We start from the raw sequence: 23,833 nt of genomic DNA, 5'->3' as shown, positions 1-23,833 counted from the left end.
GGATACTCTAAAACGCGTAAGATAAGCGTGAGTGCTATGGATGGTGTTCACGTAGGGAGACGGGAGAGGATCCATAGTGGTGTATTGATATGGTGAATTTGTGGACTCGTGTGCGCCACCTCAAAGGAGTTACTTGCGGTCGTAGTTCAGCATAGCCACCGAGTCAAAGCTGGCTTGCTGCAGTTAAACTCCACCACCCCTTTGTTCATACTGATGCATATGTAGCTAGTTCTGATGTAAGTCTTGTTGGGTACATTTGTACTCACGTTTTCCTATTCTATGTTTTGCAGAGAGACTTCAGTCTCGCTAGTAGTTCCGTGTGGACTTCGACGTTTAGCTTGTTACCTCAGCTGCGATCTTGTATCCTTGGGAGGGTCTTGTAGATAGTCAGGCTTCTCAGCCTTTTTCATTTGTAGATGTCTGTACTCAGACATGTTAAGCTTCTGCATGTGCTTGTTGCTTGTATGCTCTGTATGTTGGGTCATGAGACCCATGCTTGTAATATCTCGCTCCTTGGATCCTAATGAATAAATACTATGAGTCGTAGAGTCTTGTTGTGATGCCATGTTGTATTGCACATATTGAGCATATTGTGTGTATGATTGAAATGCTTGGTATGTGTGCGATCCGACAACCTAGTTGTTTATCCTTGGTAGCCTCTCTTATGGGGAAATGTAGTCTTGTGCTTCCATGAGCCATAGTAGTCTGCTATAGCCCGATTCACCGGAGTCCTGCTAGCCCAGCACTACTGCTCCGGAACACTTGACTGGCCGGCATGTGATTCACTTTGTTCCTGTGTCTGTCCCTTTGGGGAAATGTCACGCGGTGATATCCGGAGTCCTGCCTAGCCTGCTACAGCCCGATTCACCCGAGTCCTGTTAGCCCAGTGCTACAGCCCGGATTCGCACGCTGCTGACCGACATGCTCGATGTTGATTCATGTATGCCTGACCTCGTAAGTTAGTGCCACTTTGGGTTCATGACTAGTCATGTCGGCCCGGGTTCTCTGTCATATGGATGCTAGCGACACTATCATATACGTGAGCCAAAAGGCGCAAACGGTCCCGGGCCATGGTAAGGCGACACCCGTGGGAATACCGTGCATGAGGCTGCAAAGTGATATGAGGTGTTACCGGCTAGATCGATGTGACTTGGAATTGGGGTCCTGACAACCCCCTCCCTCAAGCCCCACCTCGGACGCAGTCGTCATCTCCGAAGCCTCGACCACAGGTGAAGCAAGGGAAATAGAAGCAACCACCGGCTCCACCTCCCCAACTCCATCCAAAGTCCTCGCCGACGAAGCCCTCACCAAGCGTCCAGCCAAGGATCCGCCATCACCCTCGACCTCCAACAAAGGGAGCGTATGTTCAAACACATCATCAAAATCTACCCGGTCACTCCAAAGTCTGGTAGGGGCAGAGGCTGGCTCAAAGGACCCAAGACACAACGAAGTCATAGGCACCGATGGTGAGGGTGTCGGCTCAACCCCGGTCCCATCCCCGGGCAACTGAGCATCAGGGCGAGAACCGTTAGACCCCTCTCGTGTCGACTCATCAGTCGGTGCCCCCTTGGCTCCCGCACTGTCGTCACCCTCGTGCATGTCAGCATCATGCCCATTAATCGCCTCAGCAAACAGATCCGTGTCCTAAAACTCAATCTCGAGCGGAAACACCTCTCCCTTATAAGTCCAGTTGACCACATCAGGCACGGATCAATATCCAGAACGCTCACTAAAATCCGGGCCACTCCATGAGCATGGGTAAAAGACATATCCACTTTCTCCGTCTTCCCAGCCATAATACCCATACTGGCCACAATTCGAACATCCTGCAAAGGCTCAGATGGAGCCCCCGAAAACCTCAACCAGACCTGCGTAAGCTGCTTTCCCTTAGGCTCCACCTTCTTCCACTCGTGAAACTCCAGAATGCACTTAGTGCGAGGAACTATACACAAGCCAAAGCTCACTAGTCTCTGCAAATCATCCACAGTGGGGAAATCAACCTTTAAAACATTGGCCCCGAGAGCAACCAGCTCCCATTGGAAGTCCCCCGGTGCTAGCTCCTGAAGCCTCCGCACTATCTGAGCCTCAGTTACCTCACCCTGGGTAGCTTTCACAACCCCTGTGGTCAAGCTCAGTGTCTCCTCCGGAATCTCTCTCGCGGCCGGGGACTCAAAGAACATTAGCTCAGCACAATAAACTCCATACATTGTCAGAGACGGAGCCTGGTCACGCAATAATGGGCAATCCCCCGAGGCATGTGTTGGCTTGCCACACGACTCACACAGCTCCGCCACGCACTCAGCAATGAAGTGGCCCTTCTCACCACAATGGTAGCAAAGCATCCTTTCCTTCTTATGCGCCCACTTGGACGCCCTCTCAGCATCAGACCTGTCGGTAGCCTCAACCACAGTCCCAGTCGCAGGAACCTCAACATTGGCCAAGGCCGTCACCACCTCCATCGCCTAGGTAGGGAGATCCATGGAAGCATGATCGGTCTCCACTGCTGACGCCGCATGGTCAACAACCGTCGGAGGCGGAGGCTGTCGGCGGTACCTCGCACGGCCACCACCCCGACCACCACGATGTCCATGGTAGCCACCTCTCTGGCGGTGGTCCGGACCTGAGGCTCCCTCGACAAATCCACCTGGAGGGCCGAGAAATGGTCTCTCAGTAGACCCGTCACTCTGCCAGGCATAACCACGACCTCCTCCCGTGGAAGAGGAACCACGATGTTGTCCATCTCCATACTCATCATACCCATCGTCCCCCCACTAGCCTCGGGGCGGAACATGGAACTCTCTAGTGTTTGAATTCTGCCTCATCTGTGACGGTCCCGACTGGTTCTGAGCCGGCCTCGCGACAAAGTGAGGCGGAGGTGCGGCACGAGGCTGACCGCCCGTAGGCATCGGCATGACCCCAAGGGAAGCACCACCCCGGTGAGCAGCAGCTACACCGGCCACGCCCGGTGTTTGAGATCGAGGCCCACCACGACCCGCGGCCGGCTGAGCGACGGGCGCCGCACCCGGCGCCGGAGGCCTCAACCCGCCCCTTCCAGCCGCAGTTAGCATGGGCACTTGCCCCGGCGGCCGCACACCCAAGTGGCCATTGCCATGGCCCAGGTTACCTAGAGAAACACCGCCGCCTGCCGGCGACCTTTGGCCAAGCGGTGCCAGGGCTCCACGCCCCGTCCTGCTGAAGCGGATGAGGCAATCTTCTTAGCTGGCGGCGGCGCAGCCCCGCGGCCTGCCATGTCTAGGAGAGGCCGGATCCTCCTTGCCCGACAAGCACCACACACCGGGAAACCACGAGTCCCGCACCTGTGAACCCTAGGACCAGCAGGAGACAGCGCACGACGAATAGAAGATCGATCACCCGCGTACGTGCATGGGATAGCGATCCGGGTAGGATTATGGTCCAGTACAGCATGGGCCTCATACCCATCTGACCCTAGCCCATCACCTCGCGGACCCGGCTCCCTCCGAGCCGGCCCAGCACACCAAGATGGTTTCCTGATATATTCCGTGGTGCAATTCTGTAAAGACAAATCTCGCATAGGGTACGGGAGCCGCTGGGATTGGAAGGCAATGACAGTGCCGTCAGAACCAGGAGCCATCAACGGCGCCTTGGCCGGACGTGTCGAGAGGGTCGTGCCATGAAAATTCTTGCCACGGAATAGGCCATCGATTTTGTTTCCAAAGGAAAACATGGCGAGAAATTTTCTCTATACAAAAGGGTCGAATTGCTCTTGCCTAATGCATTACCTGGTGTTCTACAAAAGTATTTCTTTTTTAAGAAAATACAACCAAAGCATATTAATAATGTGATAAATATCAAGGAACATGGAGTATGGCGGAGAGAGAAAAGACACAAACAATCAACAACAAAAAAATCAATATATTGTAAAGCATATAGGTCGTATATGTTCTACTAATGTATGCTATGTCGACCAAAATCACGCGGGAGCTAACATTGGCACAAACTCGGCTCATTTTCAACCTGAGCTACAAAATAGACTCATGATCTGCTAATTTAGTTTGGAATCAATCCCGGTGTAACTAAAAGACGATTTGCTGTGAGAAGGCGCGTACAACGGGGTGGCACAGGCAGCGCTCTTGGCCGGTGTGACGCTTCAATATCGGCACCAATGAGAGGTCGTGTCCGCTCTGAGTCGGCATGAATGCGATGATAGTGCTCTGGAGCAGCATGAATTCGTGGCAACCTTTTCACGCGGGAAAGGACACGAGTGAGGAAGAGGGTTTTGGTTGGGACCAACAGGTTGTTGACGTCCGAACCGGTCCGCGAACGGATGGGGTATTGCGTTGGATGCCATAACACATCCGGACCGCATTTTTCGGATGGATACGGACACTTTAAAGGTCAAGAAGCCCTAAACTATAGGATACAAAAGTAGCGATCCAAAGAAACATAGACAGATTGAATGCATATAAGTTTATAAAAGTTCATAAAGCCATGCTCTACAAGCAAATTGAAAAGCAACTAGAAGCGCTAAACTATAGGATACAAAAGTAGTGATCCGAAGAAACATAGACAGATTGAATGCATAAGGCTATAAAAGTTCATAAAGCCATGTTCTACAAGCAAATTGAAAATCAACTAACTAGACCATCACTCCAGTCGACTCGGTCTGCTGTTGGGCACATCATTTATGCAACCCTGTTTTTCAGGACGGTCAGATCACACCTGATGGTGAAGCAGTCATCATCCTGCAACTTGCACTTCTCAATAATCAGCGGATCTTCCCAACCACGAAAAGTCCCACCATCATCCTTGAACAGAATAGCTCGTGTTGCCGCCACAGGCTCCGTGCCTTTGTACGCCTTGCCATCGTTCCCCAGAAAACTAAGCGTGAACTTCACCTTGACGCCCGGTTGCTCCACCCTTCCTGTCGGTGTCAAAACCGGCGGATCTCGGGTAGGGGGTCCCGAACTATGCGTCTAGGCCGGATGGTAACAGGAGGCAAGGGACACGATGTTTTACCCAGGTTCGGGCCCTCTTGATGGAGATAAAACCCTACGTCTTGCTTGTTTAATATTGAATATATGTGTAGTACAAGAGTAGATCTACCACGAGATCAGAGAGGCTAAACCCTAGAAGCTAGCCTATGGTGTGATTGTATGTTGTGATTGTTGTCCTACGGACTAAAACCTTCGGTTTATATAGACACCGGAGAGGGTTAGGGTTACACAAGGTCGGTTACAAAGGAGGAGATATCCATATACGTATTGCCAAGCTTGCCTTCCACGCCAAGTAGAGTCCCATCCGGACATGAGACGAAGTCTTCAATCTTGTATCTTCATAGTCTAACAGTCCGGCCAATGGAGATAGTCTGGCTGTCCGAAGACCCCCTAATCCAGGACTCCCATAGTAGCCCCTGAACCAGGCTTCAATGACGACGATTCCGGCGTGCAGTATTGTCTTCGGCATTGCAAGGCGGGTTCCTTCTCCGAATACATGACAGAAGAAGTTGAATACGAGGATAGTGTCCGACCCTGCAAAATAAATTCCCATTCCACAGCAGAGAGAATAACGTTTTCGCAGATCTAATTTGCTGGCTTGTTTTGGCAGTATGACGTTACGTCATGGCCCGGTGATTATTCGAACCGTTTATTTTAACCAGCTCCACACACAACGCAAGGCGGTTTCGTGATACGCCTTGCCGAAGCAGAGACCGTGTTCCCCTAATTACGGGATTCTCATTAATGCGGTCATGGGTAACCCAACCATGTCTAGGACTCCTAGATTATAGGCAAGTCCTAAACGGCTACGGAGAGGACGCTTGATATTCACCCTCTTTATAAAGGGACGAGGTTTTTGCTTTTTCTCTCTTGTGTTCAATCGAACCCTGCCTCCGCCTCGAGTTCTAACACCCAAAGCCCAGGTTAGGTGCTCCGGATCTTCAATCATGTCCGGATCCAGCCTTCAACGCCGATGGATGCCCTCCTCCGTTATGGAAGAGGACATTAAGAAGTTGAGGGAGGCCAGATACCTGACCGCCGAGGTTTCGCATCGGCTGCCTGCTCGAGGGCAGGTCGTCCCTACTCCCGAACCCAATGAGAACGTTGTGTTCGTCTCCCACTTCCTCTGAGGTCTAGGCCTCACTCTGGATCCTTTCGTCAGGGGTTTGATGTTCTATTACGGGCTAGATTTTCACGATCTAGCTCCGGACTCCTTTCTCCACATCTCGACGTTTATTGTCGTGTGTGAGGCCTTCCTCCGCATTACCCCTCACTTCGGCCTGTGGCTCAAGACCTTTGAAGTAAAGCCGAAGATGATCGAGGGGCAACAGGCAGCATGCCGAGGTGCATCAATAGGCAAGATGGCAGGAGCTCCATGGCCGGAAGGTTCCTTTCCAGAGGTGTCCGAATTATGGCAACGGGAGTGGTTTTACGTCACGGCTCCCCAAGTGCCAAGTGGGCGGCTGCTCCCACTTTCCGCTCGGGCCCCCCACCACAACTGATGTCATGGGTTAGCAGAGGCCTGAGCTGGGGTCCAGCCAAGGACGTGCCTATACTGCAAAGCCGCATTCGAGATCTCTTCGAGGGAGATTTTAATTTGGCTGTGATAATACAAGTTATGCTGGTTCGTTCCAGCCTTGCAGACGCCGGCCCCTTCGCTTGTGGGAGTTCAACCCAGAGGGACCGCGTGCCATTCAAAGTTTCATCGGCCTGACGCAAGAGGAGATGTACAAGTCATTCTTCGGATCTTAGGTGGAGTGTTCGGATATTACCGAGGACGTGGGCCTGAGCAGTAACCGCACCGCCGAACAAGTAAAAAATCCTCTGGTCGAACACACTGTCTTTTATTCGAAGTTGTTTTTGAGAGTTCGCTTTTTGACCAGGACTGGCTAACGAAGGTGAAGATGATTCGGTGTTTGCCCCCCCCCCCCCTGAGGGTTTGGAAAATCCGGTATTGGAAAAGATGAAGGAAATATGCCCTAGAGGCAATAATAATGTTATTATTTTATTTCCTTATATCATGATAAATGTTTATTATTCATGCTAGAATTGTATTATCCGGAAACATAATACTTGTGCGAATACATAGACAAACCAAATGTCACTAGTATGCCTCTACTTGACTAGCTCATTAATCAAAGATGGTTATGTTTCGACATGTGTTGTCATTTGATAAACCATAGACATGTGTTGTCATTTGATTAATGGGATCACATTATTAGGAGAATGATGTGATTGACATGACCCATTCCATTAGCTTAGCACCCGATCATTTAGTATGTTGCTATTGCTTTCTTCATGACTTATACATGTTCCTATGACTATGAGATTATGCAACTCCCGTTTACCGGAGGAACACTTTGTGTGCTACCAAATGTCACAATGTAACTATGTGATTATAAAGGAGCTCTACAGGTGTCTCCAAAGGTACATGTTGGGTTAGCGTATTTCGAGATTAGGATTTGTCACTCCGATTGTCGGAGAGGTATCTCTGGGCCCTCTCGGTAATGCACATCACATAAGCCTTGCAAGCATTTAAACTAATGAGTTAGTTGCGAGATGATGTATTACGAAACAAGTAAAGAGACTTGCCGGTAACGAGATTGAACTAGGTATTGAGATACCGACGATCGAATCTCGGGCAAGTAAAATACCAATGACAAAGGGAACAACGTATGTTGTTATGCGGTCTGACCGATAAAGATCTTCGTAGAATATGTAGGAGCCAATATGAGCATCCAGGTTCCGCTATTAGTTATTGACCAGAGACGTGTCTCGGTCATGTCTACACTGTTCTCGAACCCGTAGGGTCCGCACGCTTAAGGTTACGATGATAGTAATATTATGAGTTTATGAGTTTTGATGTACCGAAGTTAGTTCGGAGTTCCGGATGTGATCACGGACATAACGAGGAGTCTCGAAATGGTCGAGACATAAAGATTGATATATTAGACGGCTATATTCAGACATCGGAAGTGTTCCGGGTGATTTCGGAGAAAACCGGAGAGCCAGAGGGTTACCGCAACCCTACCGGGAGAAGTAATGGGCCATATGGGCCTTAGTGGAGAGAGAGGGGGCAGCCAGGGTGGGCCGCGCACCTCCTCCCCCCTGGTATGAATTGTACTAGGAGAGGGGGGGCGGCGCCCCCCTTTCCTTCTCCCTCCCCACTTCCTTCCCCCTCCTAGTAGGAGTCCTACTCTTACTAGGAGGAGGACTCCTCCTGGCGCGCCAATAGGGGTCGGCCGGCCTCCTCCCCTTGCTCCTTTATATACGGGGGCTGGGGGCACCCCTAGACACACAAGTTGATCCACGTGATCTTATTCTTAGCCGTGTGCGGTGCCCCCTTCCACCATAATCCTCGATAATATTGTAGCGGTGCTTAAGCGAAGCTCTGCGACGGTAGTACATCAAGATCGTCACCACGCCGTCGTGCTGAAGGAACTCTACCCCAACACTTTGCTGGATCGGAGTCCGGGGATCGTCATCAAGCTGAACGTGTGCTAAAACTCGGAGGTGCCGTAATTTCGGTGCTTGATCGGTCGGGCCGTGAGGACGTACGACGACATCAACCGCGTTGTGCTAACGCTTCCGCTGTCGGTCTACAAGGGTACGTAGATCACACTCTCCCCTCTCGTTGCTATGCATCACCATGATCTTGCGTGTGCGTAGGAAAATTTTGAAATTACTACGTTCCCCAACAGTGGCATTCGAGCCTAGGTTTTATGTGTTGATGTTATATGCACGAGTAGAACACAAGTGAGTTGTGGGCGATATAAGTCATACTGCTTACCAGCATGTCATACTTTGGTTCGGCGGTATTGTTGGACGAAGCGGCCCGGACCGACATTACGCGTACGCTTACGCGAGACTGGTTCTCCCGACGTGCTTTGCACAAAGGTGGCTAGCGGGTGACAGTTTCTCCAACTTTAGTTGAACCGAGTGTGGCTACGCCCGGTCCTTGCGAAGGTTAAAACAGCACCAACTTGACAAACTATCGTTGTGATTTTGATGCGTAGGTAAGATTGGTTCTTGCTTAAGCCCGTTGCAGCCACGTAAAACTTGCAACAACAAAGTAGAGGACGTCTAACTTGTTTTTGCAGGGCATGTTGTGATGTGATATGGTCAAGACATGATGCTAAATTTTATTGTATGAGATGATCATGTTTTGTAACCAAGTTATCGGCAACTGGCAGGAGCCATATGGTTGTCGCTTTATTGTATGCAATGCAATTGCGCTATAATGATTTACTTTATCACTAAGCGGTAGCGATAGTCGTGGAAGCATAAGATTCGCGAGATGGCAACGATGCTACGATGGTGATCAAGGTGTCACGCCGGTGACGATGGTGATCACGACGGTGCTTCGAAGATGGAGATCACAAGCACAAGATGATGATGGCCATATCATATCACTTATATTGATTGCATGTGATGTTTATCTTTTATGCATCTTATCTTGCTTTGATTGATGGTAGCATTTTAAGATGATCTCTCACTAATTATCAAGAAGTGTTCTCCCTGAGTATGCACCGTTGCAAAAGTTCTTCGTGCTGAGACACCACATGATGATCGGGTGTGATAGGCTCTATGTTCAAATACAACGGGTGCAAAACAGTTGCACACGCAGAATACTCAGGTTATACTTGACGAGCCAAGCATATACAGATATGGCCTCGGAACACGGAGACCGAAAGGTCGAGCGTGAATCATATAGTAGATATGATCAACATAGCGATGTTCACCAATGAAACTACTCCATCTCACGTGATGATCGGACATGGTTTAGTTGATTTGGATCACGTAATCACTTAGAGGATTAGAGGGATGTCTATCTATGTGGGAGTTCTTTAGTAATATGATTAATTGAACCTAAATTTATCATGAACTTAGTACCTGATAGTATCTTGCTTGTTTATGTTTGATTGCAGATAGATGACCCGTGTTGTTGTTCCGTTGAATTTTAATGCGTTCCTTGAGAAAGCAAAGTTGAAAGATGATGGTAGCAATTACACGGACTGGGTCCGTAACTTGTGGATTATCCTCATTGCTGCACAGAAGAATTACGTCCTCGAAGCACCACTAGGTGCCAGGCCTGCTGCTGGAGCAACAATAGATGTTATGAACGTCTGGTAGAGCAAAGCTGATGACTACTCGATAGTTCAGTGTGCCATGCTTTACGGCTTAGAATCGGGACTTCAATGACGTTTTGAACGTCATGGAGCATATGAGATGTTCCAGGAGTTGAAGTTAATATTTCAAGCAAATGCCCGGATTGAGAGATATGAAGTCTCCAATAAGTTCTATAGCTGCAAGATGGAGGAGAACAGTTCTGTCAGTGAGCATATACTCAAAATGTCCGGGTATAATAATCACTTGATTCAATTGGGAGTTAATCTTCCAGATGATTGCGTCATTGACAGAATTCTCCAATCACTGCCACCAAGCTACAAGAGCTTCGTGATGAACTATAATATGCAAGGGATGAATAAGACTATTCCCAAGCTCTTCGCAATGCTGAAAGCTGCGGAGGTAGAAATCAAGAAGGAGCATCAAGTGTTGATGGTCAATAAGACCACTAGTTTCAAGAAAAAGGGCAAAGGGAAGAAGAAGGGGAACTTCAAAAAGAACAGCAAGCAAGTTGCTACTCAAGAGAAGAAACCCAAACCTGGACCTAAGCCTGAAACTGACTACTTCTACTGCAAGCAGACTAGTCACTGGAAGCGGAACTGCCCCAAGTATTTGGCGGATAAGAAGGATGGCAAGGTGAACAAAGGTATATGTGATATACATGTTATTGATGTGTACCTTACTAATGCTCGCAGTAGCACCTGGGTATTTGATACTGGTTCTGTTGGTAACATTTGCAACTCGAAACAGGGACTACAGATTAAGCAAAGATTGGCTAAGGACGAGGTGACGATGCGCGTGGGAAATGGTTCCAAAGTCGATGTGATCGCGGTCGGCACGCTACCTCTACATCTACCTTCGGGATTAGTATTAGACCTAAATAATTGTTATTTGGTGCCAGCGTTAAGCATGAACATTATATCTGGATCTTGTTTGATGCGAGACGGTTATTCATTTAAATAAGAGAATAATGGTTGTTCTATTTATATGAGTAATATCTTTTATGGTCATGCACCCTTAAAGAGTGGTCTATTCTTATTAAATCTCGATAGTAGTGACACACATATTCATAATGTTGAAACCAAAAGATGCAGAGTTGATAATGATAGTGCAACTTATTTGTGGCACTGCCGTTTGGGTCATATCGGTGTAAAGCGCATGAAGAAACTCCATACTGATGGGCTTTTGGAACCACTTGATTATGAATCACTTGGTACTTGCGAACCGTTCCTTATGGGTAAGATGACAAAAACACCGTTCTCCGATACTATGGAGAGAGCAACAGATTTGTTGGAAATCATACATACAGATGTATGTGATCCGATGAATGTTGAGGCTCGTGGCGGATATCGTTATTTTCTCACCTTCACAGACGACTTAAGCAGATATGGGTATATCTACTTAATGAAACATAAGTCTGAAACATTTGAAAAGTTCAAAGAATTTCAGAGTGAAGTTGAAAATCATCGTAACAAGAAAATAAAATTCCTGCGATCTGATCGTGGAGGAGAATATTTGAGTTACGAGTTTGGTGTACATTTGAAACAATGCGGAATAGTTTCGCAACTCACGCCACCCGGAACACCACAGCGTAATGGTGTGTGCGAACGTCGTAATCGTACTTTACTAGATATGGTGCGATCTATGATGTCTCTTACTGATTTACCGCTATCGTTTTGGGTTTATGCTCTAGAGACGGCCGCATTCAGTTAAATAGGGCACCATCAAAATCCGTTGAGACGACGCCTTATGAATTATGGTTTGGCAAGAAACCAAAGTTTTCGTTTCTGAAAGTTTGGGGTTGCGATGCTTATGTGAAAAAGCTTCAACCTGATAAGCTCGAACCCAAATCGGGGAAATGTGTCTTCATAGGATATCCAAAGGAAACTATTGGATACACCTTCTATCACAGAACCGAAGGCAAAACTTTTGTTGCTAAATTCGAAAACTTTGTAGAGAAGGAGTTTCTCTCGAAAGAAGTGACTTGGAGGAAAGTAGAACTTGATGAGGTAACTGTACCTGCTCCATTATTGGAAAGTAGTACATCACAGAAACCAGTTTCTATGACACCTACACCAATTAGTGAGGAAGCTAATGATGATGATCATGAAGCTTTAGAATAAGATACTACTGAACCTCGTAGATCAACCAGAGTAAGATCCGCACCAGAGTGGTACGGTAATCCTGTTCTGGAAGTCATGCTACTAGATCATGATGAACCTACGAACTATGGAGAAGCGATGGTGAGCCCAGATTCTGCAAAATGGCTTGAAGCCATGAAATCTGAGATGGGATCCATGTATGAGAACAAAGTATGGACTTTGGTTGACTTGCCCAATGATCGGCAAGCAATTGAGAATAAATGGATCTTTAAGAAGAAGACTGACGCTGACGGTAATGTTACTGTCTACAATGCTCGACTTGTCGCAAAAGGTTTTCGACAAGTTCAAGGGATTGACTACGATGAGACCTTCTCACTCGTAGCGATGCTTAAGTCTGTCCGAATCATGTTAGCAATTGCCGCATTTTATGATTATGAAATTTGGCGGATGGATGTCAAAACTGCATTCCTGAATGGATTTCTGCAAGAAGAGTTGTATATGATGCAACTGGAAGGTTTTGTCAATCCAAAGGGAGCTAACAAAGTGTGCAAGCTCCAGCGATCCATTTATGGACTGGTGCAAGCCTCTCGGAGTTGGAATAAACTCTTTGATAGTGTGATCAAAGCATTTGGTTTTGTACAGACTTTGGGAGAAGCCTGTATTTACAAGAAAGTGAGTGGAAGCTCTGTAGCATTTCTGATATTATATGTAGATGACAAATTACTAATCGGAAATGATATAGAATTTCTGGATAGCATAAAGGGATACTTGAATAAGAGTTTTTCAATGAAAGACCTCGGTGAAGCTGCTTACATATTGGGCATTAAAATCTATAGAGACAGATCAAGACGCTTAATTGGACTTTCACAAAGCACATGATCAGCACCAAAGCTCCATGGGTGTTAGAATCATTACTGTGTAATCTAGATTATTGACTCTAGTGCAAGCGGGAGACTGAAGGAAATATGCCCTAGAGGCAATAATAATGTTATTATTTTATTTCCTTATATCATGATAAAAGTTTATTATTCATGCTAGAATTGTATTATCCGGAAACATAATACTTGTGTGAATACATAGACAAACCAAGCGTCACTAGTATGCCTCTACTTGACTAGCTCATTAATCAAAGATGGTTATGTTTCCTAACCATAGACATGTGTTGTCATTTGATTAATGGGATCATATTATTAGGAGAATGATGTGATTGACATGACCCATTCCATTAGCTTAGCACCCGATCATTTAGTATGTTGCTATTGCTTTCTTCATGACTTATACATGTTCCTATGACTATGAGATTATGCAACTCCCGTTTGCCGGAGGAACACTTTGTGTGCTACCAAACGTCACAACGTAACTGGGTGATTATAAAGGAGCTCTACAGGTGTCTCCAAAGGTACATGTTGGGTTGGCGTATTTCGAGATTAGGATTTGTCACTCCGATTGTCGGAGAGGTATCTCTGGGACCTCTCGGTAATGCACATCACATAAGCCTTGCAAGCATTTCAACTAATGAGTTAGTTGCGAGATGATGTATTACGAAACGAGTAAAGAGACTTGCTGGTAATGAGATTGAACTAGGTATTGAGATACTGACGATCGAATCTCAGGCAAGTAAAATACCGATGACAAAGGGAACAACATATGTTGTTATGCGGTCTGACCGATAAAGATCTTCGTAGAATATGTAGGAGCCAATATGAGCATCCAGGTTCCGCTATTGGTTATTGACCGGAGACGTGTCTCGGTCATGTCTACATTGTTCTCAAACGCGTAGGGTCCGCACGCTTAAGGTTTCGATGACAGTTATATTATGAGTTTATGAGTTTTGATGTACCGAAGTTAGTTCGGAGTCCCGGATGTGATCACAGACATAACGAGGAGTCTCGAAATGGTCGAGACATAAAGATTGATATATTAGACGGCTATATTCGGACACCGGAAGTGTTCCGGGTGATTTCGGAGAAAACCGGAGAGTCGGAGGGTTACCGGAACCCTACCGGGAGAAGTAATGGGCCATATGGGCCTTAGTGGAGAGAGAGGGGCAGCCAGGGTGGGCCATGCGCCTCCTCCCCCCTGGTCTGAATTGGACTAGGAGAGGGGGGGGCGGCGCCCCCCTTTCCTTCTCCCTCCCCACTTCCTTCCCCCTCCTAGTAGGAGTCCTACTCCTACTAGGAGGAGGACTCCTCCTGGTGCGCCAATAGGGGCCGGCCGGCCTCCTCCCCTTGCTCCTTTATATACAGGGGCAGGGGGCACCCCTAGACACACAAGTTGATCCACGTGATCATATTCTTAGCCGTGTGCGGTGCCCCCTTCCACCATAATCCTTGATAATATTGTAGCGGTGCTTAGGCGAAGCCCTGCGACGGTAGTACATCAAGATCGTCACCACGTCATCATGCTGACGGAACTCTACCCCGACACTTTGCTGGATCGGAGTTCGGGGATCGTCATCGAGCTGAACGTGTGCTAAAACTCGGAGGTGCCGTAGTTTCGGTGCTTGATCGGTCGGGCCGTGAAGATGTACGACTACATCAACTGCGTTGTGCTAACGCTTCCGCTGTCGGTCTACAAGGGTACGTAGATCACACTCTCCCCTCTCGTTTCTATGCATCACCATGATCTTGCATGTGCGTAGGAAAATTTTGAAATTACTATGTTCCCCAACAAAAGATGCTCGAGGTCGCACCTTGCCCGGAGCCCTCGAAGGAAGATACCAGGGGGATAATACGGGCGGATGCGGGCCCCCGTCGCTGCTCGTTCCAACCGAGTGAATGAGCCTCACCATGAAGGAGGACAACCAGGGGAGGAAAAGGACTGCTTCCGAGGATCCGGAAGCCGAAGCCTCCAAACAGGAGAAGAAATCTCCCACAGAAGGTCCTGCCTCGGGGGGTGCTCCTGCCGCACACAGTCCGCGGGGGGATCTGCCCTCCAACAAGTCGTAAGTGATCCCAAAATACTTTAAGGTATGCTACCTTTCTTCTAAGAAAATAACCACCGCATATATCTTGCAGTTCGGGCCTTAATTAGCCCCTCTCAGATGAGCTCGTCTTCAGGGGATCTCCTTCCAGAGATGATGGAGAGAGAAATGCCTCCCCCGAACTCCTCCGCTCCAGAAGCGGGCGACCCCGAAGTGTCGTCATGGAGGGCCTCTCCGAATCCGGTGAGGCCAGAAGATAATCCCATAGACCCCCGAAGTACCAGCGTCCGGCTCCCGAGGAGAGCAGACAAAAGAGTCTGGCACCGTCTGGTGTGCGGTCGGACGTTCTGAGGGAGTTGGTGGGGCGAGCGGCCATCTCAGAAGAACACTATGTGCTGATGGGTACGGTGATGGAGAGAATCTCGTCCGCCAAAAGCGGATTACATGAAGCCTTTATGAGTCTACTGACAGGCTTTGAGGTACGTAAGATAATATGTGATAGTACTGCACGTGTTAGGTGTGCCCTGTGTAGATAGTAGCCCCTGAGACTCTGGTTGCCGTCAAGAACGGCGGCAAACAGAGGATCATATTCTCAGGCAATAACCAGACTGCCCTTATGTGCAGGTGGTGGAGGCTCCGGTGGCTAGCCGGACTAGTGAGTTTGCCAAATTAAAACAGCAACTGAATGCGGCAGACGCCGACCTCGAGCTTGTTAACAAGAGGCTTGACGAGGCACAGGGTAAGTGTTATTATCTGGTGAACGCCACATAGTAAGAGCAGCATAATGCCAGTATCTTTAATATGTTGTGACTGCAGATGGAGCTGCCTCCATGGAAGCCTTGCGGGCAGAACTTGCCCGAGCCAAGGAACAAGCGAGGATTAGTAATGCCGCTGCCTTGAAGGCGGCCGAAGAGTTGAAGGCCGAGAAGGCCGCACATTGCGAGAGCCAAGAGAAGATGGCCAAGATGGCCGTGGAATTAAAAGACACTGCCGACCGTTGTCGGGTCCTTGAAAAGGAAAACCGAGCAAAGGCAGCGGACCTTGAGAAGGCCACGGCGGCAGAGAAGGACACCCATTCTGCTATGAGAGCGAAGAAGGAGGAGCTGCGGGAAGCCGGGGATATTGCGGCTGGGAAACCCTTCATGTTACGGAGGAAGTTCGGAGATCCACGGTATGCCCCTCTGGATCGGCTATGGAGTTCGGCGGATGCGTATATGGATTTGGCGGCGAGTGCTGCCGATGCTGCCAAGTACTTCCAAGGTCAGACAGATCGTGAAGTGGACAAGTTGTTCTGGTCACAGTTCAATGTTCCAGAGCGTCCGCTTTCATTGACTGACCAGCTAGCCGAATGGGCCGAACTGAATAGGTTGTCCAGACTCGCCATGAGGGCTGTTGTGGATCAGCTGTGGCCGGAGAAGCAAAAGCCGGATAGCTATTTCAGCTTAGTGCAACAGTTCCTTGGTGCGGTGCCACGCATTAATGCGACGAAGAGGTCGGCGTGCATAGAAGGCTCGCGGATGGCCCTTGCCCGTGTTAAAGCATACTGGGCAAAGATGGACGCTTCCGTAGTCGTGGCGCAGGGTTCGACCATAGGCCGAGTGGCAGCCGAGCATTATTTCGAGGAGGTTCTCGAGGGTGCTCGTTTGATAGAGGCCCAGTGCTCGAAGAATATTATGTTTGAGTGATATGTATTCTCATTGTAAACACAATGCTTTTATGATGTTTTTATAAGGCTATGTTTATACTTTTGCCTGAAAGTAGTATGATGCCTCCTGTGCGGACGTTTATGTACACATGTGTATAACCTGAAAGATTACAGCCGTCGGCTTCAACCCCCACACATATAATGCGGAGGTGCTCGCAAAAAATGTGTGTTCACACTTAACCCAACGTCTTGGTCCTAATAACGAGGTGATAGCGCAGCGAGCGAGGCAACCGGACTATAATGCTTTAACACTTTCACTTAGCCATAGGAGTTTGACAGTGGGGCTACTAGATAGCCCCTGGTGGCTCCGCACTCTCCCGATCGCGGGGTGCCTACATGCCTAGCCGAAAAATGTCCCTTCGTTAAGGCGGAGGAATTCTAACATTCCGATAGGTCATCAAGTGGTTGACCAGTCTCACGCTATATCATGACAGCCAGTTTTCGGCTTTCTCTACTGAGGTGCTCGTCTGGATGAACCAGGTCACAATCGCAGTAGTTCTCCTGGTGCTACCTTAGCTGGTAAAGCGGAACGTAAGGCACCAAAACACAGGAGCCGGGCAAACCCAACATTTGACCAAAGACAATGATTCGGAGCTGATGAATATAAGGCCAAACTCGCGACGCCGAACACTCCCTAAGGTATTCGGTCTTTATGGTATAAACCGGGCCGAAATAGAGCCGTTTGTAAGAAGCCCCTTGTGTCCAGGTACGTGCATTATTCTAACGTGGCCACATGCCAAGAAATCAGCATCCTTCTCAACTGTGCTGAGAATTCGGTGGATATGTATCAACAAGAGACAGTAAAAAATCCTTGGAGCGGGTCCCTGTTGCACGTCTGCGCCTGTGTCTCCGTTGTGCCGTATCCTGGACGGATGTAGCACGATGATTATTTGTAAAAGAGAGGAGCTTAGGTGAAAAAGCGGTCGTGCAAAAATATAGTTTTTAAAGAAACCATGTATAATTGCTTTTAAAGAAACCATGTATAATTCAAGGTGAGTAAGAATTGCCACTTGTCTGCGCACGTTGAGCCCCTTGTATTTGTAATAGGGGTATGATCATTGATCCGGTATAAATTGCATATAGCTGCGCCGGACTCGTCTAACCGTGTCCGAGGTTGTGACGACCTGCTAAATGCTTTAGTTGGTGAGGCCGTTTTTAGTGTGCGGCTGCCAGGGCAGCCGCACGCTCTTCGGCGCGCAAAGATCGCTTAATACTTCCGTTCACTGTAATGATGCCACGTGGACCGGGCATCTTGAGTGTGAGGGAAGCGTAGTGTGGTATTGCATTAAAGCGAGCGAAAGCTTCGCGTCCGAGTAGTGCTTGATAGCCACTTTGGAACGGAGCGATGTGGAAGGTTAAATTTTCGCTACGGAAGTAATCGGGGAAGCCGAATATAACTTTTAGTAGCAGGGAGCCCGTGTAATGAGCCCCTGGGCCTAGCGTTACTCCTTTAAAGGTAATATTGCTATGGCAAATTTTTGTTGGGTCTATCCCCATTTCGCGGATTGTATCCTGGTATATCAGGTTTAGACTGCTGGCATCGTCCATCAGGACTCGTGTGAAGTGGTATCCGTCAATTATTGGTTCTAATACCAGGGCAGCCCATCCTGCACGCCGGATACTTGCTGAGTAATCACGATGGTCGAAAGTGATCGGTTGAGACGACCAATGGCAGGACTCCGCGGTGATAGGCCTTTGGGCGTATTTTTCTGGGAGTGCCGTTTTGTTTCTTCCATTGATCACGTGTAACACGTTTACTGTTTTGACTTCTGGTGGAAATTTCTTTTGTTCCCCAGTGTCTTCCTTGAGAGGCTCATCCTCATCTTCGCTTGGTGTATCTTCCCCCTTGTGTACGACGTTGAGCTTGCCGGACTGCTTGAAGACCCAACATTCTCTATGGGTATGATTGGCTGGTTTGCCAAGGGTGCTATGGACCTGACATATTTGGTCCAGAATTTTTTTAGGCTGGACAGTTCGTCTCTGGCGCCTTTAGAGGGCGGCTTTTGCTGACCTGGCCGAGAGCTTTTGAATCCGGCGTTTACTATCGTGCTCTTCGTATTGTCTCCTTTATTCCGACGTTTGTTATTGCTGTTGCGCCGTGATTTCCCGTTTTCATCTCTAACTTCAGATGTACTGGGGTCGCTGGTGCTGCATCGGGCTAGTCAGCTATCCTCACCCGCGCAAAAGCGGGTCATGAGGCTTGTTAATGCTGCCATTGTTCTCGGTTTTTCTTGGCCGAGCTGTCGGGCAAGCCATTCGTCATGGACGCTGTGCTTAAAAGCTGCCAAGGCTTCGGCGTCCAGACAGTCGACAATTTGGTTCTTTTTAGTAAGAGACCTGTTCCAAAGCTTTCGGGCTGACTCTCCAGGCTGTTGAGTTATATGACTCAAATCATCCGCGTCCGGAGGTCGGACATAAGTCCCTTGAAAGTTTGCCCGAAAAGCGTCTTCGAGCTCTGCCCAGCTTCCAATGGAGTTTTTGGGGAGGCCTTTAAGCCAGTGACGAGCTGGCCCTTTGAGTTTGAGTGGTAAGTACTTGATGGCGTGGAGATCATCTTCTCGCGCCATATGGATGTGGAGGATATAGTCCTTGATCCAGACCCCCAGGGTCTGTTGTTCCGTCGTATGCCTCTATGTTTACAGGTTTGAATCCCTCTGGAAATTCATGATCCAGCACCTCATCGGTGAAACATAGGGAGTGTGCGGCACCCTTGTATCTGGGTGTACCGTGTTGTTCGGATGTTTGTTGTGTTATATCGTATGTTGGGGCGCGCTTGCGTGGTCCATAGATGGATCTGGTTGCGCTGTCCTTTTGGTGCAATCCCTCGCGTGAATCGCATATTGTCTTGTGAGTGGCATTGTTTGCCGCTCTATGTTGGCCGTGAGGTCGTCTATCCGGCCAAGTGGCTGTTTCGATTTTTGGTTGTGAGGGGTCTGAGGCCTCCTCATCGAATTCAGGTAGCACCTTCCGCTTTGGGTAGCTCTTGGTGGGGCGATTGTCGCCGAACTTCGCTGCTGTGTTGAGTACTTTACTCCATCTGATTTGGAGTGTGTCCTGCGCAGCCTTGAGCCTTTGCCTCTGCTTTTTCAGACTTTGACGGGCATTCTTCTGCTCCGGGTGCCTGTCCGGCGTTGTGTCGTCCGGACTATTATCTTTGACAGAATTGGTTTGTTTGGTTTGATTCTCCGTATTGCCGTGGTCCGGCAGTGGTTCGCCCTACTCCAACGCTGGGTCTATGTGATCGTTATTTCTGGCGAGGCGGGATTTGGGGCGGCGCTTGTGTCGCCGCTTTGACTGCTTCTCGAGGGAACAAGCCTTCGGTGCGTCCTTCCGTTCCTCGTCGTGGTCTTCTTTTGGTGTGTCCACCATGTATACGTCATATGATGAAGTGGACGTCCAGCGCCCTGTGGGCGGTGGTTCCTCTTCGCCTCCCGCATTGTTGTCCATACCATCGATGTCTGTGGAGTCGAAGTCGAGCATGTCGGTTGAGTCATCGACAGTGGCTATTAAGTGGGTGGTGGGTGGGCGTCGAATTTCTTCGTCGTCCGCATCCCAATCCTGTTGGCCATAATCCGGCCAGGGCTCTCCTGACAAAGAAAGAGACCTTAGTGAATTCAGAATGTCGCCGAAGGGCGAGTGCTGAAAGATATCCGCGGCGGTGAATTCCATGATCGGCGCCCAATCGGATTCGATTGGCAGGGGCGCGGATGGTTCGGGGTCCGGAAGAGAGTCTGGCACCTTGAAGTCACGGGCTGCGCAGAGGATTATGCTGGTGTTTGGCTCGATCGCCGTCGAGACTGCAGCCCCTAAGGCGGTGTCTAGCCACCCGTCTTCGATTGGCGCAGTTGGCTCCGAGCTAAGGGTCGGAGCTGATGCGGGCGCGGCCTCTGGGGTACCGTCCGGTGGCAGAGCTAGGTAATACCCATCGCGACAGTGCGGCGCGCCCGGCTGTGGCTCGAATCCGTCGAAGATCAAGTCCCCACGGATGTTGGCCGTGTAATTCAAACTTCCAAATCTGACCTGATGGTCAGGGGCGCAGCTTTCAATGTGCTCCAGATGGCCAAGCGAATTAGCCCGCAGTGCGAAGCCGCAGAATACGAAGATCTGTCCGGGGAGAAAAGTCTCACCCTGGACCGCATCGCTATCGATGATAGTAGGAGCCATCAAGGCTAACGGCGACGACACCGAGGAACTCTCAATGAAAGCACCAATGTCGGTGTCAAAACCGGCGGATCTCGGGTAGGGGTCCCGAACTGTGCGTCTAGGCCGGATGGTAACAGGAGGCAAGGGACACGATGTTTAACCAGGTTCGGGCCCTCTTGATGGAGGTAAAACCCTACATCCTGCTTGATTAATATTGAAGATATGTGTAGTACAAGAGTAGATCTATCACGAGATCAGAGAGGCTAAACCCTAGAAGCTAGCCTATGGTATGATTGTATGTTGTGATTGTTGTCCTACGGACTAAAACCCTTCGGTTTATATAGACACTGGAGAGGGTTAGGGTTACACAAGGTCGGTTACAAAGGAGGAGATATCCATATACGTATTGCCTAGCTTGCCTTCCATGCCAAGTAGAGTCCCATCCGGACACGAGACGAAGTCTTTAATCTTGTATCTTCATAGTCTAACAGTCCAGCCAATGAAGATAGTCCGGCTGTCCGAAGACCCCCTAATCCAGGACTCCCACACTTCCTTTGAGAGACAGTTGGGCAAACACGTGGCCAACGTATGCGTCAGGGTAGAAATTGATGCACCAGTTATAGCCGCCGACGATGAACGTCTTCGAGCTTACATGGTTGAGGGCGCCGATGGCGTCGAGCTGCGAGTAGTTTGTCACCTTGAAATTGTGTGCGCCGGTGTCGGCCTCCGTCAGGCACGTCGACCAGCCCTCTCCCCGAAAGTGATGATGTTTCCCATGGCAGAGTCGGCAGACGACAAGGGCAACGGGTGAGCGGGCCTTGTTTATACGTATAGAAAGCTTGAAAGAAACCTGGCCATATTTGTAAGCTATTTTCTCAAGGAGAACCTATTAATTTCTATTTCCAATGAAGCAGTTGGTAGTCTCATTTTCAGGGGTTTTTTCGTCCCACCTTGCATGGTTTTTTTTGGTACCTCCTCCCATCTTTGCTGATTTTTTTTCGTAGATTTTTTCGTCCCTGCCCCCACTTCATCGGTTTATTTTTGCGTCATCCTCTCACACAACAAAAGAAATCTGAACAGATGAGTACTTTCCATACTGGCGCAAGTTATTTAGTAATGTAGCATCAATCACGAACAATCTCTAAATATCAAATCTAAATTAATTAACCTTACATTAAATCACTCAATCACATTAACCTAATCTTAAATAATTGATTTTCAGAAAAATCGCTCAATCACATTAATTTTACCTTAACTCGCGGATGGTAATCAATATCCAAACAAAGGAAACAATACATCGAGGGAGCGGTAAATAAATTCACTTTCTTATGTACGTACGTACGTGCTGCCTTCGGGCTTCCGGTGTCACGTGTACACCTAGTTAGGGCTTCGGGGTGCAAAACGGTCAAGTCCGGGTGATCTAGGCTAAGCTGGTGTTATCAAACAAGTAAGCTCTGTTTGACTCGAATAAGAGATCGGGCTTTAGAGTTGGCTTGCATTTAACCGTAATAGTTTTGAGTGGATTTTGGGCCAATAAAAAATAGCATGTTCACTTTCGAAAATGGCTTGACCTACTCATGCTCAAGTTCTCCCTTCATTCCTAAATATAAATCCTTTTATAGATTCCACTATATAGAGACTACATTCGAATGTATATAGACGCCTTTTAGAATATAGGTTCACTTATTTTGCTTCGTATGTAGTCTATAGTGAAATCGCTTAAAAGATTTACATTTAGGAACGGAGGGAATATAATTTATGTAAACAGAATAGGGTGTGTGTTCTAGAAATATATAAGCTTGATACAATAAAATTATGGAAATGATAGTTGCATCAATATATTGCAATTTTCAAAGGAAAAATCAGTATATTGCAAAGCATAGGTCTTATATGTTCCGCTACTTCAACTATGCTATGTCGACCAAAATCAAGCGAGAGCTAACATTGGTGCAAACTCGCCTCATTTTCAACCTGAGCTACAAATTAAATAGACTCATGTTCTACTAATTTATTTTGGAGTCAATCTCCGGTGTAGCTAGAAGACGAATCGCTGTGAGTGGCTTCGACTCGAGCGCTTTTGGCAGCCCTACCACACGGCGATGTTGTTTATGATGCCCCCTACAACCGAAGGGCAGCTGGATATGAGATGCTTGAATCCATCGGTCTCCTGGATGTCACTGAGTACATCATGAGAGGACATGAATCTAAGGCATGCTTGCTTGAGTTGCACGCATTGGTGCTGCTCCGCTAAGGCAAGTGTGGTGGCAAATGTGTGCACATCGATGCTGTTGCATAGCCTTTGTTCACACATTGTCGCAAGCCTATCCAGGCCATACCAATCCGCGGCAACGAACAAGTGTTCCAGTGGCACATTCTTGTCTATACCACTGTTATGTGGGAAGGTATCGGTGTAGATGAAGTGGAGGAGGGCCTGGAAGATGGCAGGCTCCATATCGTCGACCTTGATGTGTCGAGTAGTGTTCTCCTCCATTCCAGTGAAGAGCTCCGCCTTGAACACCGACGATCGTGCAGCCAGCATGCACCTATGAGCGTGGAATAACTGGTCGCCCACGTTGAATGTCACGTTCGTGCCTTCCCGGCCCTCCAGCATGTCTACCAGGTGGTCGTGGAGGTCCGATCGGGGGATGACGACCACGCTCTGGTCCTCCGTGTGTTGTGTGATGACGGTCAAGACGCACCTGATTGCGAAGCAGTCATCGTCGATGTGCTTCTTGGAGAAGAACCTACTATAGCCATAATAACAACCCGAGGACGCAATGATATGTCTTAAGGCGCTTCTTCGTATGGTCGCATTCCCGTCTCTATCCAATAAACTCAAAGTGTACTTGGCTCTCAC

The 23,833-nt window shown here is 48.4% G+C and overlaps 1 pseudogene; it reads right to left on the bottom strand.

Annotated features, from left to right (window-relative positions):
• Positions 1-22,995: 22,995 nt before the first annotated feature.
• The window catches only part of LOC119358183, a 2,829-nt pseudogene continuing 1,991 nt past the window's right edge, over positions 22,996-23,833 (bottom strand).

This window comes from Triticum dicoccoides, chromosome 2A, assembly GCF_002162155.2.
Source record: "Triticum dicoccoides isolate Atlit2015 ecotype Zavitan chromosome 2A, WEW_v2.0, whole genome shotgun sequence".
NCBI classification, from domain to species: Eukaryota; Viridiplantae; Streptophyta; class Magnoliopsida; order Poales; family Poaceae; genus Triticum; species Triticum dicoccoides.
This window is presented reverse-complemented; position numbering and strand designations above follow the sequence as displayed.